Source organism: Papio anubis, chromosome 14 (assembly GCF_008728515.1).
Source record: "Papio anubis isolate 15944 chromosome 14, Panubis1.0, whole genome shotgun sequence".
Taxonomy (NCBI): Eukaryota; Metazoa; Chordata; class Mammalia; order Primates; family Cercopithecidae; genus Papio; species Papio anubis.
In genome coordinates, this window is record NC_044989.1 from 98,487,716 (window position 1) to 98,500,889 (window position 13,174).

Genomic DNA, 13,174 nt, shown 5'->3' on the forward strand with positions numbered 1-13,174 from the left:
GTCCTGAGAAGCCATTACCTGGGTTATGAAAGTGAGAAATAGGGTCACAGCTGCATTTGAGGAAGACCCCTCTTCACCCTAGACCATTGACTCCACCCTAGCTGCACAGGACCTCCTGGAGACCTTTCAAACCGATGACACTTGGGATCCACCCCAGACCAAACTACACAAGAAATTCCTCTGTGGAACTTGTGTGTATATTTTTAAGGCTCTCAGGTGATGTTAGTGTTGAGATCCATTAGTATAGGTCACAATAGGGCTGAAACCTGAAGCAGAGAAACCAGTAGGGTTGGTTATTGACAGGAAGGTCCATGGTTCCTAATAAATTTAGGCCCATGAATATACTGTTGGGTTTTTTTTTGTTTGTTTGTTTGTTTGTTTGTTTTGAGACGGAGTCTCGCTCTGTCGCCCAGGCTGGAGTGCAGTGGCCGGATCTCAGCTCACTGCAAGCTCCGCCTCCTGGGTTCACGCCATTCTCCTGCCTCAGCCTCCCGAGTAGCTGGGACGACAGGCGCCCGCCACCTCGCCCGGCTAGTTTTTTTTTTTTTTAGTAGAGACGGGGTTTCACCATATTAGCCAGGATGGTCTCGATCTCCTGACCTCGTGATCCGCCCGTCTCGGCCTCCCAAAGTGCTGGGATTACAGACTTGAGCCACCGCGCCCGGCTCCTGAGTATACTGTTCAAGGAGAAGTCACCATGTTTACAAACATGTAAAGTAAGGTCTTGCTTAAAGAGTTCTTTCTACTAAGGGGAGTCCTGAAGCCTCCTACAATTTCCTAGATGGCAGCACCTGTTTCCTGTCTCCTGTAAATAAAAGCTACCATCTTCTTCCCAGGCACACCAGCTGGAGAAAGATAAAAAGAATCTGAGATAAATTCTAAGGATTCTAACAAACAAAAAATGAAACCCATAGTGAAATAATAACTTTCTCTTTATTTCGAAGTTAAGAAATCTGGGGACGGGGAATTGATGTGGAAGAACTCACTTTTATTTCATGCCTGCAATTTTCCAGGGATAGAACAGTTCTGGAGCACAAGAAAACAAAATGTATGATGAGGGGCACACAGTACATTTCCTTTCACAGGAATTTCTGCTTATTCTGGGGCTGGTGGCTTTTTAAAGTGTCCTGACTGGCACACATGTGATCTCTCCCATACCGTCTCTCCAGTCCCCAGCTCTCTTGATGGGAGAGCTAGGATGGTCCTAGCAAAAAGATCGGAGGTGTTCAAGAAAATGTGGGATGCTAAAAGCAGACTTCCAAGCCTGTCTTTTCCTCCATGACTCTCACGCTGAACCTGTTTTCGGAGGAAATGAACTAGTAGTGCTAAGAAAGCTGTCATCCTTGCCGGGCGCAGTGGCTCACGCCTGTAATCCCAGCACTTTGGGAGGCCGAGACGGGCGGATCACGAGGTCAGGAGATCGAGACCATCCTGGCTAACACGGTGAAACCCCTTCTCTACTAAAAAATACAAAATACTAGCCGGGCGAGGTGGCGGGCACCTGTAGTCCCAGCTACTCGGGAGGCTGAGGCAGGAGAATGGCGTGAACCCAGGAGGCGGAGCTTGCAGTGAGCTGAGATCCGGCCACTGCACTCCAGCCTGGGCGACAGAGCGAGACTCCATCTCAAAAAAAAAAAAAAAAAAAAAAAGAAAGCGGTCATCCTCAAGCTATCCCTTTCTCCTCTGCTTGTTTTGGTGTAGGAGAAAAGCTTCAAAGAATCCAAGATGACTTGGAGTAATAAGCAGTAGTAGAATTCAGGAGCACAGGGGATGCTGGAGAAAGCAGCAGGATTACATGTCACCCTTGTTATAAGGAGTGTCAGGGCTCCCTAGCAAGTCAACTGTTTTTCTCTAAGAGGTATTGCTCTGAAGGATGGACAGCAGTGTTGGGCCTGCCAGAGGGAACCCTGCAGTTCCTGCTGGAGTGGGTGGCAGCTCTTGTTTCCAGTGATGACTGTAATGGCATTACCCATCCCACTTTCTTTTTTTTTAATTAAACTAAAAATAAATTAAACTTAAAATAAATGTAATTCTACATGCAGTTATAAGACATATTACAGAGAGATCCAGGAGACAATTACTCCATTTCCCTGAATAACATCTTGCAAAATTACACTACAATATCACAATCATGATACTGACATTGATTGTCAAGATAGTCAACAGTTCTGGCATCACAAAGATCCCTGTGTTGCCATTTTCTGATCACATCAACTACCCTCACACCACCCCGCCCCTAACTCTGTTCACTTTGTCTATGATTTTCTGATTTCAAGAATATTGTGTGAATACAATCACGCAGTATGTAACCTTTTGTATTAGTTTTTTTTCCCCACTCAGTGTAACTCTCTAGAGGGTCATCCAAAATAATTGTTTGTATCAAGAATTTGTTCTGTTTTTATCATTGAGTAGAATTCCAAGGTATAGATGTACCACAGTTTGTTGAACCAGTCACTTGTTAAGCGACTAGAGCTTCTATGAACATTTGTGTTTAAGTTTTGTAGAACACAAATGTTGATTTCTTTGGAATGAATTGCTCAAGAATGTAATTGTTGGGTTTTATGGTAGTTGAATATTTAGTTTTATAAGAAAATGCTAAGTGGGTCCCCAGAGTGGCTATCCCATTCTACATTCTCACAAGTAATGTGTAAGTGATCCAGTTTCTCAGCAACCTTGCTAATATTTGGTATTGTCACTAGTTTTTATTTTAGCCACTTTGATAGGTGTATAGTGTCTAGTGTGGTTTTAATGTGCAATTCCTGAATGGTTAAGGATGTTGAGTATATTTTTATGTGCTTGTGTGCTATCTATATATACTTTTTTGTTCATGATTATATTATGTTAAAGTTTATGTCATTTTTAATTACAGATAATAACTGTATATATTTATGGGGTACCATGTGATGTTGTATCATTTAACATATACATTGTGGAATGATTAATCAAGCTAATCAACATATCCATCACTTCACATATTATTATTGTTGTGAGAACTTTTCAAATCTACTCTTTCAGCAATTTAGAAATATACAATACATCAACTATAGTCACTGTGCGGTGCAATAGATCTCTAAAATTTATTCCTCCCATCTAAATAAAACTTTATACACAAAGATTAAGACCAGCATCTCCCCATTGTCTCCCCACACAGCCCAGCCCATGGTAACCAACGTTCTACTCTCCACTTCTCTGAGTTCTATCTTTTTTTATATTCTACATGTACATGAGATCATGCAGTATTGGTCTGTCTGTGCCTACTTTATTTCAGTTAGCATAGTGTCCTCCAGGTTCATCCACGTTGGCATAAATAAGACAACTTCCTTCTTTGTAAAAGCTGAATTGTATTCTACCATATATATATATACACCACCTTTCTTTATCCATTCATCTGTTGATGGACACTTAGATTGCTGCCATATCTTGGCTATTATGAATAATGGCGCAATGAAGATGAGAGTACAGATAACTCTTTGACATACTGACTTCAGTTCCCTTGGATATATACCCAGATCTGGATATACATAGAGATGTATCCAAAAGTATATCGAAAAATAGAATAGAAATTCTATTTTTAGTTTTTAGAAGAATCTCCTATGTCTTTTTCCTATGGCTGTAGTAGTTTGCCTCCTTAGCAACAGTGTACAAGGGTTCTCTTTTCTCCACATCCTTATCAACACTGATTACCTTTTGCCTTTTTGATAGTAGCTATTCTAATAGGTATGAGGTGATCTCTCATTGTGGCTTTAATTTGCATTTTCCTGATGATTAGTGCCTTTTTCATATATCTATTGGTATGTTTTCTTTTCAGGAATGTGTTTTCAAGTCATTTACTCTTTTTTTTTTTTGGTTTTTTTTTTTTTTTTTTTGAGACGGAGTCTCGCTGTGTCTCCCAGGCTGGAGTGCGATGGCGTGATCTCGGCTCACTGCAAGCTCCGCCTCCCGGGTTCCCGCCATTCTCCTGCCTCGGCCTCCCGAGTAGCTGGGACGACAGGCGCCCGCAACCGCGCCCGGCTTATTTTTTGTATTTTTAGTAGAGACGGGGTTTCACCGTGATCTCGATCTCCTGACCTTGTGATCCGCCCGCCTCGGCCTCCCAAAGTGCTGGCGTGAGCCACCGCGCCCGGCCCATTTACTCATTTTTTAATTGAGTTCATTGTTTTCTTACTATTGGGTTGTTTGAGTTCCTTATGTATTTTGGATATTAGCTCCTTGTCAGATTTATGGGTTGCAAATATTTTCTCCTAATCCATGGGTTGTATCTTCACTCTGTTAATTGTATAGATTGCTGTGCAGAAGCTTTTAAGTTTGATATATGTATGTCCTTTTTTGTGAAATGGTGGTTCATGTCCTTTGTCCATTTTTTAATTGGATTTATTTTTACTGTTGTGTAATGAGTTCTTTATGTATTCTAGATACTAGTCCTTTGTCAGACGCATGATTTGCACGTATTTTCTCGTAGTAACTTTTTTTGTCTGAACATTTTTAATTTTGATGAGGTGCAATTTATCATTTTTCCTTTTTAATCATGTTCTTGGTTTCAAGTCTAAGAACTATTTCCTTAGTCACAGATTTCCAAATTTTTCCTATAAAGTTTTTCCTAAAAGTTTTATAGTATTACGTGTTTATGTCTCCATTTTGAGTTAATTTTTGTTTAAAGTATATGGTGCCTGTGGATGTCCAGTGACTTTCACATTATTTGTTGAAAAGGCTATCTTTTGCATATTGGATTGCTTTTGCAACTTTGCTCCATTCTGGATGAAACAGTCTGGTGGATCAAAAAATAAAGTGTGTGATCAAGGAAGCACACAATAGGGTTCCTCTCTTATTTTCCTGGGACTGTTTAGGTATATTTATGTGAGTCATTTTTGAGTACTTGTTCTGTTCCACTGATCTGTGTATCTATCTTCTTATCAATACCATACAGTTTGATTACTGCAGCTATGTAGTTAGCCTTAATGTTGAGTACAGTGTTTCCTCTCACTTTATTCTTCTTTTTCAAGTTAGTTTTAGTTATTCTGGAGTTTGTATCTTTCCATAAATTTTAAAATATGCCTGTCTACATCAACAGATGGAAACTTTCTGAGTTTTTGATAGAAATTACATTAAATCTATACTCAATTTGAGAAGAAAAGACATCTTTATTATGTTAAGTCTTCCAATCTATTAACACAGTGTGTATTTCCATTTATTGAGGTCTTTGATTGTTTTCATTGGACTTTGTAATTTTCAGCATATAAGTTTTGTGCATATTTTGTAAAGTTTATATCGACATATTTCATTTCCTTTGGAGTTATTGTAGTTGTTATGGTTTTTGATTTAAGGTTTGACATGTTCATTCTTAATATATAGAAATGCAATTTTTTTTTTTGCTATAGAATTTGTATCCTGTGACTTTGATAAACATACTTATTAGTTCTAAGAGGTTTTTTAAATATATTCCCTGAAATTTTTAAGTAGATTATCATGCCATCTGCAAATAAAGACAGTATTTTTTCTTCCTTTACAATTGGTATTTTTTTTTTTTCTTTACTAAAGTGGGCAGAACTTCCAATTCTGTGTTAAATAAGAGTGGTGATATTAGGGAATAGCATTCAGTTCTGGGGTTTCTAACAAGTTCTCCTTCCTTTATCCACCTTTACAAGTTCACTTTTGATTTCATCTTGTGCTATTCCCAGGGGTTATATTTGTACTGACAGGGGAAAGGAAAAGAGCCACGAGAAATAAATCTGCTCCATCTCATATGAACAGGAAGTCAAATAGTTTATTTGAAAAGTCTTTATTAATGCTTCTTTATTAATGTCCAGTTAACACATTAGTTAGCAAAGGGTCAATTGAATGCTGTTCCCCAATTAAGTATGTTGTTAGCTATAGATGTTTTGTAGCTATTCTTTGTTAAAATAGTTTTCTCTATTCCTAACTTAATTAGAGATTTTATCATGAATGGGTTTTGGGTTTTGTCAAATACTTTTTCAGCACTGATGGATATGATCAATTGCAGTTTCTTTTCTAGCCTATTGGTAAGGTTGATTACATTGATTGATTTCAAATGTTGAACTAGTCTTGTATACCTGAAATAAATCTCATTTAATCATGGTGTAAAATTCATTTTATACCTTGTTAGGTTTGACTTGTTAATGTTTTGTTGAGGATTGTTTGTGTGTAATTTTATGAGAGATATTAGTCAGTAGTTTTCTTTTATTGCTGTGTTTTTCTAGTTTGGGTTTCAAGGTAATACTGGCCTCGTAAAATGAGTTGGGAATTACGCCCTCTGATTCCGTTTTTTGGCAAGAAAATGTACAAAATGGTTTTAATTGTTTTTTTTAAATGTTTGGCAGAATTCTCCAGTGATACCATTGGATCTTAAAGATTTCCTTTGACAGCTTTTAAATTACAAATTCTATTTATGTAATGGTTATAGAACTATTCAGATGATTTTCATCCTTCTGGAGTTTTGGTTGTTTGAAGTTTTTGAGGAATTGGTCTATGTCTTCTAGTTGTCACATTTATGAGCATACACGAAGTTGTCTATATTTCCTTGTAATTCTTTTATTGCCTGTAAGATCGTTAGTAATATTTGCTGTTTAATTCCTGATATTAGTGATTGCTGTTTTTTCTTTACCTTTGACAGTCTTGTTGAAGTTTTATCAATTTTAGTGGTTCTTTCTAATGACTAGGTATTTGTTTCATTTATTATCTCAATTGTTTCCCTGTTTTTAATTTCACTGATTTCTATTGTTATCTCTATTATTTCCTTCCTTCTGTTTGCTTTAGGTTTATTTTGCCTTTCTTTTTCTAGTTTCCTGACATAAGAACTTAGATTATTGATTTGTGACCTCTCTTTCCTACTGTTAGCTATCAATTTGCCTATTAGCACTGCTTTGTTTGCATCCCGTATATTTTGATATATTACATTTTTTCTTTTCATTCAGGTCTATGAATATTTTATTTCCTTTGAGATGATAAAGCTTTGCAGGCTGGGTCATTTGTTGTAGGGAGATCCCCTTTGCCAGCCAAACCAGCGCCTTGTTTTCTCTAGGTAGCAGAGGGGAGCCTCCTTCATAAGAGAACAGAGATGCTTCCTGGACCAGGTGCTTGTTGTGGCCGGATTACCCTTGCTGGAATGTCCCACCTGCCAGGTGTCTCTCTCGGGGGCAAAAAGAGCCTCAGTCTTGGTGTGCTTCTTATTTTTAGCAGGGTCTGCAATAGATCCTCTCTCCTGTGCTGCCCGACTCACCTGTGTTGTCAGTGAGACTCTAGTTCAATTCTCCAGAGGAATGAGCATACCTAGACTGCCGCTGTTGCTAGTCTAGAGTTGGGAGATGCCAGACCTGGTTTCCTTTCTGCTGTTGAGTGGGTGGTCCCAAGACACTCTGCCACTATGTGGTTCCTCTAGTTCTGGGGTTTCTGACAAGTTCTCTTTCCTCTATCCACCTTTGCAAGTTCACTTTTGATTTCATCTTGTGCTATTCCCAGGGGTTATAGTTGTACTCACAGGGGAAAGGAAAAGAGCCATGAGAAATGAATCTGCTCCATCTCACATGAACAGGAAGTCAAATAGTTTATTTTAAAAGTCTTTATTAATGCTTCTTTTTCATGTCCAGTTAACATATTAGTTAGCAAATGGTCAATTGAGTTGTGCAATCAATAGCAGTCAAAAATATTATGATCACAGACCTGTATCATCAGCCAAGTGTTTGTCAATATGTGCTACAATGATTTCCTCACTCACACAATGCCACATGGAAACATGCAGAATGCTGTGAGATTTAAGGACTGGAAGAAAACCGGCTGCTACCGGAACTCTTCAGCCAAAGACAATGAGACGATCCTCCTTTCTTAATGGACACTTCCCATAACTGCATGTTGCAGTTTTCAAGTAGATAAAAGAGACATTTATTCTGTGAATAGGGCAGGGATAAATGTTTTAGTTTCAAAAAAAAAAAAGTCACCAAAGGGTCATGTTAATTTAACAGAACATGGTTCTTTTGTTTTGAATATCCCCTAGGTTTATTGCAATATAGAGTGATTTATTCAGACCAACCAAGGATTATAAGCAATTACACACCAGGACATATTTTGGAAAAATATTCTGAGTGATTTTGCTTAATTCTGGGCCGTATCAATTCATCAAAGTGGTAATTCATCTAAAATGCTAAAATTATGTATAAAATTCTACGCTTGGCACACTGGTAACTCCAAGAAAAAGAAGAAAAGAAATCTTGCTTTCAGGACTAGCTCTACTCAAAGAGATTTTACAAACACCAATGAAAAAGAGCCTATGATACAGGACAGCACATAATTAAGTTTCCATGATTAGGAAGAAAAATTACTGCAGGGATTCAGAAGAGAGTGATTGCTGTGAATTGGACTGGCAAGTGAAAGTTTGAGGGATGTTCAGGATAGGTGTGATGGGGTGGGTGGGAGGTGCACACCGTTAATACAGCATGAAAGTCAAAATAGGCAAATGATTGGTAGAGGGCAGGCTGTCAGCCAGTCTAGCTGGAGGAGTGAACTGGTTTTAGTAGGGAATTTAGCTGAGGCCAGGTTCTGCAAGACTTGAATGTCAGACTGAGAAGATCTCTGTTTTCTGAGAACACAGGGGACTTTGCAATGTTTTGAACTGATAGTTGGTGCAAGCAAATACTGAGTAGGTGAGCATCAGTTTGCAGAGAGTCACGGTTGGGAGTAGATAAGGATGTGTGTGTGTGTGTGTGTGAGAGGGAATCATTTAACATCATGTTTATTTCTTTTCCGTGGTTTGGTATCGAAGTTCACAGTAAACTGCTCTCTTCAATATTGCTTTCAGTATGATTTCAGTTTATCCATGTGCCGTTGAAAGTAAATAATATGAAGGTCAAAACTGTAAAATTAGTGGTTTCACTGTGACCTTGTTACGTGGCCCTGACCAATATCCACTTTTCCAAGGCTCAACTGAATATATGGGAAGAGAGCGAAAATAATCAAAGAACACTCCAAAGTGTCTACTCTGGTGGATTGGGACAAAGTGACAAATGCACTAATTTTAAAACATTTTATGATTTTTATTTTCATAAAAAGAGTTGGCATGCTACCTAAAACAATAGGCTACCTAAAATAATGAGTAACATGCTTTATAAATCAAAGAACATACATAAAAATCCTTTACCATACAGGATTATTAAGCATATACTGCCTGTTTGAGAGAAAAAAACAGACAAGTGATGTATTTGGATGAGAAATAAAAGCAGGTGTTATAACTCAACAGTGAGATCATCTCCCTAACTAACATGAAGCTGGCTTTTGATTGAAGAGCTGACTACCCTCATGTGATTCCCATGTACTAATGAGTGCCAACCAGTTGCACGTAAGTTAGGACTCAAGTCTGACCTAACAGAGTTAGGCAAGGGTGTAAGACTCTGGGAGAAGCATATTGAATAAAATGCAGTGTAATTTAATGATTGTATGTCTTATTACATTATTGCTCGAGTAATAATTTTCAATCCAATAACATAACGATTATCATCCTTTGTGTACTCCTATGTTGTGACAGTGACATAAAATAGTAAAGGAGACTTGAATAAATGTTTTTTGAATGGAAACAAATAAATGAGTGCATCATGAAAATCTGCGCTCTATTTCTTCTTCAGAGAAGCTGACATAGGAAGAGAAGCACAGCAAAGAAGGCAATCCATGGAAATGGCCAGGGAAAGTCGGCTCGTTTTCATTCTGGACTTAGATCAGGCCATCCGAACAACGTTGCTTGTTCTCTGAAAGAATCTTTCATTCTTGGCATGGAGGACATGAGAGCAAATGTTATGAAAATTCAGTGAGAAACCTCACCTTCTGGAAATTGTATATGTATCTCATTTAAACTCACTTGAGCACTATTACACTCACGTTAGACAAGGACCAGTATGCATGAGATTTAAATGATGAAGCTCTAGGTAACTGCTTTGCAATGCCCATGAACAATAAAATCGTGAGTGTGCATTTTTAAAAATAAGTAGATAATGAGATGTGAAATCATTACAATTATGCTTTTCTAAGTAAAAGCTGCCAACTTGCTGACATCAAAATTGTGCCATCCACAGCTTAAAATAGAGTGGATGCATTTCCTAAAGCCCATCACTTTGCTGTCGCATTCATTTGCCTCTTTAAAATGAAGGGTTTATTTCACCTCTTATAAGTAATTATAGGCTGAGAAGTCCCCGCTCTGTCTCCTACCTACTTCGCCTCTCATGCTTTGGGTTCTGCCACTTCTCCCAGGCAGGCTGATAATGGAGTAGGACAAGGCTTAAAGGATGAAAATCCAGCCAGGGAATGGTGTTCTGGCTTGGGAAGGGCCCTGAGCAATTCAGCTATTAAGGTGGCACTCCCTTGTAGTTAAGGTAGCACTCTTTCGTAGTTAAGGTAGCACTCTCTTGTAGTTAAATTTTGGGCAGATTTTCAGGCTCAGTTATACTCAGTGCTCAAGTTGCAAATGATCTTTGATCTACAAACCCATGACTTTTTTCTTTCTGTTAAAGTTGAGGTTTTGGTACAAGCAAAATTACATAGAAGAAACGGCGAGGGAAGACTGAGTGTAACCCTCCCGGTCATTTCCAAACCAATCACAAGTACCCACTTCATGCTGGAAAAGCATTGATAAGTGTTTGGGCAAACCACTGTTCTGGTCCTACAGTGATTCCTGAGCCAGCACTGCACTTAGTTCTTTGTGAGTTTGTTTACCAGCCGTGGACTGAGCACCACTTCCAGCTAAAAATAAAGTGATTGTTTAAAAAAATTTAGCTCCAGCTTTCAACAATTTAGCTGCCTAGTGAGGGAACAGAGAGGATATTAAAATAGTAGCTATTGTAACAGAATAAAGATAGGTGGTGTCAGGTCACAGGGACTGTGAAGGGCAAATCCCCATAGAAGGGCAGAGGAGGTGACTCTGTGAGAGACTCTGTGAACACTTCATAGACTTGGCGAAGTTTCTTCTAGTCTTTGCCTGGAAAACATGTTTTCAATAAGGGGAAGTGAAAAAGAAGGAGCAGAAAAACGAGTCTAAGGATAAATAGGCCTGGAAATATCATGCTTTGGCTTTGGAGGTGATAATGATAGTGATCTGTACCAGATGTGGCTCTTACTTTATCCGCAAACATTTCCTCCACCTCTGAACTAACCTGCAACCTCAGAGCAGTTTCCACCTCAAGCACCCACTTTTCTCGGCTTGTCTGCCTGAGAGCTTTTTCCTGAGTCACAGGAGCTTGCTGGCCCATTGCTGGGGCATCAAGAAGTGTGTGAGGTTTAATACCCCCAGGGGAAACCCCAGACAATTAAAAATGGACACCAGTGGATAACTACGCACAGGTTCTTTACCTGTCTTCTACACAGAAGGTCCTCAGAAGGGAAAAGGCTAGTGTAGCAGACAGAATAATGGCTCCCAACAAAATCCATGTCCTGTCCAAGATGGTGGCTCATGCCTGTAATCCCAATGCTTTGGGAGGCTGAGGCAGGAATATCACAAGGCCAGGAGTTTGAGACCAGCCTGGGCAACAAAGCGAGGCCTGTCTATACAAAAGAAAATTATAATAACAAAGAAATCCGTGTCCTAATTTCTAGACTCTTTGAATAAAATTTTGATTAAAGTAAGGATTTTGAGATGGGGAGGTTTTCTTGGATTATGTGGGTGGACTCTGTCATCACGAGGATCCTCGGAGGGGAAAGAGAGAGGAAGGAAAGTCAGGGTCAGAGACAGATGTGAAGATGTCACATTGCTGGCTTCGAAGACGGAGATGAAGCCACGGCATGCAGGCTGAAATAAACAATACAACCAATTTTTCTCTAGAGAGCTCAGAAAGGAATGCAGCACAGATGACACCTTGATTTCCCAGGCCCTCGTCACCTCACACCTAAATTATTAAAATAACTTAATTAGTTTCCTGTTGACAGTTTTTCTCTGTTCCAATCCACCCTGCACTGAGTCAACAGGTTACTCCCTCTGAAGCTCCCCGCAGAAACTCTCAATGGCTCTTGTGACATTGCTATCATTTAATGGAGTTGACTGTATCAGATATGGGCTCTGGAGTCTGAGGCTTCTTTGTAAATCCTTCTGGCTTCTTAAGCTTTGATGTGTAAAAGATGCTCTCAGGCTTTCCTTTTCTTTCTTTTTTTTTTTTTTAAGGCTGAATAGTATTTCATTGTATAGATGTAGCACATTCTCAACAACATGGGGGAACCTGAAGGACATTATGCTAAGTGAAATAAACCAGACATGGAAGAACAAATACTACATGATACTACTTTACACAAGGAATAAAAAAGAGTCAGACTCAAAGAACGAGAGAGTGAAGCGGTGATGGTCATGGCCTGGGGAGAGGGGCACATGGGGAGATATTAGTCAAAGAGTACTAAGTTTTGATTATACAAGATAAATAAGTCCTAGAGATCTACTGCCCAGCACTGTACCTACGTCAACTATAATGTGTTGTGTGCTTAAAAGTTTGCTAAGAGGGTAGATGTTATGTTATGTATTATCACAGAAGCCGTAATAATAACGAATAAGATGACAGGAGGAAATTTTTGGAGGCGTTGTATGGGTTTATGGCACAGATTGGGGTGATAGCTTCATGTGTGCATACTTATCTCCATACTCATCCAGTTGTACATGTTAAATATCAGCTTTTTGTATGTCAGTTTTCCCTCAGTAAATGCTTTAAAAATGCTTGTAGGCCCTGGACAGCATGTTCAAAAAGCATATTTTAAATCCCTACCCCTATGGTATACTGACCCAATTAATGACCTCCCTGAATCCATGCCTAGATCAGTGCCTTGCATCGTGACTTTGTAGTTACTTGCATTAAAAGGTGGAGTTGAGGCCGGGTGCGGTGGCTCACACCTGTAATCCCAGCACTTTCGGAGGCCGAGGCAGGCAGATCACGAGGTCAGGAGATCGAGACCATCCTGGCGAATACGGTGAAACCCTGTCTCTACTAAAAATACAAGAAAATTAGCCAGGCGTGGTGGCAGGCACCTGTAGTCCAAGCTTCTTGGGAGGCTGAGGCAGGAGAATGGCGTGAACCCGGTAGGCAGCGGAGCTTGCAGTGAGCCGAGTTCGGGCCACTGTACTCCAGCCTGGGCGAGACAGTGAGACTCCGTCTCAAAAAAAAAAAAAAAAAAAGGGGGGGGGGGGGAGTTGATTTCTCATATTTTG